Genomic DNA, 7579 nt, shown 5'->3' with positions numbered 1-7579 from the left:
GTGATGCAAAACCAGCAGAATTCACTGTCAACATATCAGGTACAGTAAGCTGTGTGTAACACTTATTGAATAAATATTTGTAACTGTACGTCCATCACAGATCTATTAACATTGCTTTAATATTCTGTTTACAGGTGCTGTTAAAGAAGATGACACAGGTATGCAATATTGTGAATAGATGTGTGTGTAGAAAGATTGTTTTTATTTGTGTTTAAATGCGCCTATTTATTGTTTTCATTTTCTTGAAGATAACCAATCGGCCATCATCCTTTCTGTCATAAGCTGTTTGATCATCATCATCATCATCGTGGGATTCATTCTGAAGAGGAAGTGCAACTTCTCACACTTGTGGGCAACATCTCACACTTGTGGGCTTCAGAGGGATTATAATATGGATGTGTGTGACAGCAGCGAGAGTGAACGTTTAGATATATAATCAGTGTACATCAGCATCACAACAATGTATACAAATATTAATGACTCAAGTGAAGCTCATGCAGCATCGTGAGTTTTTTTAGGGCCGGGTTTGAACCACCTGATATTCCTTGGGCCTCTCCAAAATCGGCTGACAATTAAAAAATTGAACGTTAAACACTTCTTATCCGTTTGATCTATCAAATAATGATCTTCTTATGTATCACAGAAACAAGTGAAAACTATCCCTGCAATGAACTTTGATTATTACTAGAAAAGTTCTTGTCTAACCAGAATATCTCATCACATGTCCTGAGTCTAACAGACCCCATCAGACCTGTTTGGTCACCAGTGGTCCAAGAGCTCAAATCTGTTGCATGAGAACTGAACAACTGGGGTTGAATGTTTGTGTCCTTTATTTCTGTGACATGTTCTGTCTATAAAGATTTAAAAAAGAAATAAGAAAACTAATTAAAAAATAGAATTAAAAATTATTTTTTAGCATCAACTGTTGATATATATATGATGTTGAAAATTACATAAATGCATTTGCTGTGTGAAATATGATCATATAAATATGTGTCCTTTAACTTTTTGTAGATTTAGAAGCAAATTTTTACATGACCTACAACGAAATTGTTGATAAATTGTGATTTTAATATCAATATAATGATTACTTTTTCATGAAACACTAACTATGGATGTCTTAATATAATTTTTTAATACAAATTTTTTAATACAAAAATATATTGTGTTGTGAATTGAATCACAGTAAATTATGGTTACCGCACACTCTCAGAAAAAAAAGTACAAAACGGTACCTTTAAGGAACAAAAGCTTGTCACTGGGGTGGTACCCTCAAAGGTACATTATTGTACCTTGAGTCAGGGGAGCAAATTTGTACCTTACTTGTTTGTACCTTATAAGGGCCAATACTGTACCTTTGAGGATCAATAATGTACCTTAGACAAAGGTACAATAAAGTGCCTCTGGAAAAAGGTACAATTTTGTCCCATTAAGGTACCGCCCCAGTGACAAAGCCATTTTGTACCTTTAGGTGGCAAAAAAGTTCCTTTTTATTCCTTAAGGAGTGAAAGAAAATGTAGGCAAACAACAACTAACTGAATTTTAGACATTTATTTTAGTCCATATATGGAAAACAGTTTAATTCACAGATTCAATAATAATTCATCTCACAACCATACAATGTAACATCCCAAAATAAAATGCCACAATGTTTAGGATGTCATGTCTGATATAAAAAAAACATTAAAAAAAATTAAATACATTTTTAAGAAGCATTTCATTGACCAACTCACAACTTCATACTGCCACTCCAAAAACAAAACAGCGATATAAGAGAATAGATACAGGGAATAAAATAACCATTTCCTTCTTTGTCCTTTAAGAAAGGGTATTTCAAAATCAGGGCCTTACACACTTTCACGTAGTCGTCATTGGTCAGAAACCTGAAACAGCGATGCAAAAGAAGGTGAGGAATGTAACAAGAGACATAGTATTAATAACTCAAATGCCGTGATCCAGTTATGTTGCAAAACTTACATTTTGATCAGGGACATGGTTTCATACAATGTTCTTATGATTTTGTTGTGATCGGATCTCTCCATTTTGCATGGCGGTTTTTGGTCCAACTTTGTCTGAACATCTCTGGGAAATTTAGGAATGATGAAAGCTGCTGGGAAGGCTGATGATGGGATTGCATGACTATGATGAAATAAAACAATTTCATCTTAAAATGTTGGCAAATTAACCACACAGTAACAATACAAGTTAAAGTCCTGCAGAGTAAACGTACTCTATAACGTCCATGGTTCTACTTAGGCCTAACGTTATAACAATGACATAACATTACTGTTACCGGTACCTTGATTCCGGTGTAGCCTTCTCTGAATGTACCGGGACAGGCTCGAGGGTTAGTGTCACGGTTTCTTTCCACTGCTGAACAAATCGGTTGTATTTTGCTTGCTTCTTAAACAATCCTTCAAAGAGGTATGAAACCATTCTCTCAGTCAATCCATAGTCCACTGCTTCTCCATCAACTACATTATCTAGACAATAGAGAAAAGAAAAACAGCAATGTTAACAACCATAGTGGTAACAGCATTAAAAACAATTTAAAAAGGCACATTATGTCATAATGTAACTTTAATGTAAGTCAATGGGGGAAAAGATAGTTTTGATCGTTTGATTCATTGGGTATTTTCCCTAATTTCTAGAGGTCTGGGCTTGCCGTTTGGTAGCCCTAATATCCATATAAAACATATTGAAAGTATTTAGGCGTAGCCAACGTTACCTCATTAGAGACGCTAGAAATGCGTCTCTCTCTCTCACACACAGCCGTGAATATTAATATAATGTAACGTTAGGCCTATCTTATTTTTTTTCCAGGACAGCGGGGAAAGTATTGAAATAAGTTAAACCCATTAATGATAGTAATCGGTTTATTTTTATAACAGAAGCTAACGTGAGTAATGTTAACGTTATTGCTACTTGAAAGGGAGGTTAACCGTTGGTCGGTTCTGTCAGTTAACCTGATGTTGTAATTTAACGTTAGTCTTACATGGTTTTACGAAGATGGTCTAAAGACAGTTTGTCGAGAAAATAAAGAATTTCAGAACAAAACTGTTGGGCGGCAAAAACGTTTTTTTATCTATCGTTCTCCTCTGACGCAGTCCAGCTAGCTAACGTTAAGTCAGAACTAAATACTTTTCAGCGGCAAAAACGCTTCACATCCAACTCTGACGCGGTCGTTTTATAGCTAACGTTGACGTTAGCTCGATGGTGAACTGTAGCTAAGATAGTACTTATAATAATAGTATGTGGAATGGCAATATGAGACATAATACTGCTAATGTTTTAACTAACTAGTTAACGTTAATAATGTCAATCGTCAATGTCGAGTCTAGCAAGCTAATGTTGACAGAGTATGAACTTGGCTAGCGTTAACATTAACAGTAAAAGTTAACTTCCAACTTTGAATTAACACCACAAACACTGATTAAAAATTCAAATACTTTACCTTTGAATTTACTTCTCTCCTCTTCAGTGACCTCTATCCCAAAATGAAATAATTACTCCGTGATTAAATCCTCCGTGGATAAATGTCATCCTCCCGAATTTGTTCGACACTGACAGAGACTGACAGTTGGAATCACTGTCGATTCACTCAGCGTTTGAAAATCAAATTCTTCAATACTGTTTGTGAATATAAATAATTACATAATCCTCATTCACATGATTAAAAATGATTCAAAGGGACTTTACACACACACACACACACACATACACAAAAGAAAAAAACATTCTGATTTATTTTGCCCATATCTCAAAACTTTTGGTTTAACAATTATTGAGTTATTGAGTTTGATAGTATAGGTAAACTTGTGTTTCTATATTGAGAGATGACATTTTCAGCATCCACTAATTCCTCCCATGTTACATTTAAAAATTAAGGTACAAATATGTAAGGGACAAATATGTACCTTACACCTCGGAAAGCACACAATGTACAATGGAAGGTGCACGATTGTACCTTAAAGGTGCAAAATTGTACCTTATAGATACATTTTTGTACCTTTAAGGGTACATATGCAAAGTTTGTACCTTAAGGAACAAAAATGGACCTGTATTGTACCTCTTTTTCTAACAGTGCATGAAGAGATGAAAATTCCTTCAGATGAAAAGTTTCCTAAGAAGAGACCTCAAAAAGCTTCTAAATAAAATTCCAAGAGGAAGATTTAGCTGATTGATGTCTACTTTTAAGACATTAGGTTAGAATGGAACACAGTTTTGCTCTTTTCTTTGGATGCTCTTATCACAGAATTATTCCTGCTGTTTCATTTGTCTTACTCGTGTACTTTTGAAGTTGCTGTTTTCTAAAACGTGGAAGATTATTTCAAGACTCCTAAGAAAAATGTTTATACTGTTCTGCCCGTTTGGTGTGAGTTATGAAATTAAACATATTTATACGTTGTCTATAAAACTCATTTTTTAACATGCATCAGTGAAGACTTTAAGTAAACCTGCATGATCTTTGCTGAAAATGTTGACGTTAGCCCACACAAATGACAAACACTGACTCCTCAGGCTTTATATTTTGCAATTCAACAACCATCTGTGGCGCAATATCTGGAGACGTGAGTCCTCTGGTCATTTGAGAACTGATCGACTTAACAGATCTTTCTAATGCTTCCCATAACTGAAAACATATATCCAAAGATAGCTTTTGAAATCTTGTCTTGTAAAACGTTTATAGCAGGATGAGCAGTGTCCAATCTAACACAAGATGAGTAATGCGCACTTGCGCAGTCCTGTATTTAAATGAAGGTAATAAACGCAACACACTTATCCAAAGTCTCTCAATATATGTGAAATAGATGCTCAAATTATATAAGATATACAAAGTGCTCTAACACAAAGTTACAAGATTGTCTACAGACTTTCGACACATATGGTAAAGAGTTTGAAGTGTGCACTTGTGTTGTGCAGCTATGGGGCAGTGTTGAGTTGATCTCTCTGAAAAACATTCAGGAGAAAGACGCACAACATGAGACGATATTTTAATCGTTTTGAAAGCGAAAGTTAAATATTTAAACAATCGTGCGCGTTTGCGATCGTCAATCTCGGCAGTGTGAAGACATACAGTAAGTGAAGCTTAAATAAAATGTTTAAAGAGTTTTGATCAGTTGGGTATATGCCTGTCACAAATTAAGCAACCATCAGTCCTTATGTTATGGTGCTCGCATTGTTTTATTATTGAGCTTTGCTATTATTATTATGGGAATCGCTTTAACTTAATACCTGTTTAACCTAGTCTCTATGAATGTCACTAAAACAGAGTTAAAGAAGCTACAATGTTTCGCCAAAATTCCTTTGAAAATAGTGCATACGTTGAATTTAATGCATGTTTTTTAGGATTCATGTTTTTGACATAACTTTTTATATATATGTTCTTGGATTCTTCATTGCAGGAGTTGGATAATGGCCGCTGTCAATGTTTGTCTAATGCTTCTTCTGGTTTGGACCCTCACTGCTGTCTGTAAAGATGACGGTAATTTTAAACAGACCTATTTCATCTCTGAAACCCCGGGGTTTATAGTTAAATATACATTTTCTTTAGGAGTGAAGGTTATGAACACATATCGCTTGTCTAACTGTGTGGGAGCCTGAAAACATTTTTTTCTTGGAGTGGAACATTTCTTGGCAGGGGAGATTTCCTGTGTTATTTTATCTGATCAGATACAAACAATCTCAATTGTGTGTAATGTTGGGGTGAATGTTAAAGCATTGAGCATAGTTTAAGTCTCTGTGTGCGTGGATGAGATGATGGAGTGATGGACCATGAATAATGAGATACAGAATTCAGTGATGGTGCTTTTATTTGCTTGCATGCATTACAGTACATAACATTGGCCTATGTGTGTGGTTAATCTCATATCTGAATGAAGAAAAACTCATAAGAATCTGTAAAGCATACAGTCAGACTTCAGAGGTTAAATGCATGTTTCTAAAATAAAAATGCATTTCTGTTTACAGTACATTAAATAGCTCTGTTCTATTGCAGATATTACATGTGAAGATGTGACCGGACATGTGGGAAAAGAATTAACTCTCACCTGCAGAATCTCTTATCATAGCCAAACTTGCTGCATTATGAAGTACAAGTTTTTTAATAAAGAAAAAATCTACGGAGAAGAGTTTAGAAAAGATCCCTGCATACATCTTACCAGCTTTTCATGTCCTTACACTGCAAATGAAGTCACGACAACAAAGATTAAGTTCTTTTCGCAAACCACATGTGGAGCAAAAACAAGAGAATTCACTGTGAACATAACAGGTACAGTGTAACTGCATTTTACATGGATTATTATGAAAATAATGTTTCCAGTTGTACATCATGAATCATTAACAGTGGTTTTATAATCTTTTACAGACGCTGTTAAAGAAGAAGACACAGGTACTCACTCGTTCAATATTTGAAGAGCTCTTTTCCAAATAAATACATTTTAATATTTTTCAAGAAAATGACATTTTTTTACCTAGACCCATACATTTGGTTAATATTCATTTATCCTGTTAAAATGGTCTGTTGGCTCAGTCTGAACATGTTAAACAATGTTTGGAATACGATTATTTTTATTTTTTTCAAAACGCCACAAATCCATCCTTTTAAAAAAAAAAATGGTTTATTTCTTTTTAAAAACAAACAAACAAGAGAACATGAAACATATGACATCAGGGACGCATACTATCAATTAATATAAATCATATAAATGCAAATGCATGAAATAACTAACAGCCAAATAAAACAAATAGTAACAAACTAAATAGTAAAATAAAATCTATATTTTCCATTTCATGTTTCAATATTTTCCACCACATACAACAAATAATTTAGAAATAACACATACAAATAACGGGGGGCACGGTGGCTTAGTGGTTAGCACGTTCGCCTCACACCTCCAGGGTTGGGGGTTCGATTCCCGCTTCCGACTTGTGTGTGTGTGGAGTTTGCATGTTCTCCCCGTGCCTCGGGGGTTTCCTCCGGGTACTCCGGTTTCCTCCCCTGGTCCAAAGACATGCATGGTAGGTTGATTGGCATCTCTGGAAAAATTGTCCATAGGGTGTGAGTGCGTGAGTGAGTGAGTGAGTGAGTGTGTGTGCCCTGTGATGGGTTGGCACTCCATCCAGGGTGTATCCTGCCTTGATGCCCGATGACTCCTGAGATAGGCGCAGGCTCCCCGTGACCCGAGGTAGTTCGGATAAGCGTTAGAAAATGGAATGGAATGGAACATACAAATAACATTAACGAGCGAATTCTGATTGGTCGAGAGGACATGTTGCATTTAGGCTAAAAACAGGTTTGGGATTTATAGCGTTTTGGAAAATAACTGCATCTTGAAGTACATCTAAAACAAGAAAATATAGCGTATTATATACGTTTTGGAAAATAACTCTTCATTTATTGATCGCTGATCACTTAGAAAATACTGATAAACTCTGATATTCATGCTAAATATTACTGTTTAATATTATTGGTTGTTGTATATATTTTTTGTTTATTAAATTCAGCAGGCGGAACGAATAGAATCGAAGCTGAACCTGCACCTGAAGAGAAAGCTCCTGTACAAGCAGGTATTAACTT

The 7579-nt window shown here is 35.3% G+C and overlaps 1 long non-coding RNA gene across 1 annotated transcript; it reads right to left on the bottom strand.

Moving 5' to 3' along the window:
• Positions 1-1536: 1536 nt before the first annotated feature.
• Positions 1537-3541, bottom strand: LOC130438820 (uncharacterized). Its single transcript, XR_008909379.1, has 4 exons — positions 3455-3541; positions 2300-2483; positions 1978-2139; positions 1537-1883 (listed from the first exon to the last, which is right to left on the bottom strand). It is a non-coding gene; the product is annotated as an uncharacterized LOC130438820 (long non-coding RNA).
• Between the last annotated feature and the right edge of the window lie 4038 nt (positions 3542-7579).

This window comes from Triplophysa dalaica, chromosome 17 (genome assembly GCF_015846415.1).
Source record: "Triplophysa dalaica isolate WHDGS20190420 chromosome 17, ASM1584641v1, whole genome shotgun sequence".
NCBI classification, from domain to species: Eukaryota; Metazoa; Chordata; class Actinopteri; order Cypriniformes; family Nemacheilidae; genus Triplophysa; species Triplophysa dalaica.
This window is presented reverse-complemented; position numbering and strand designations above follow the sequence as displayed.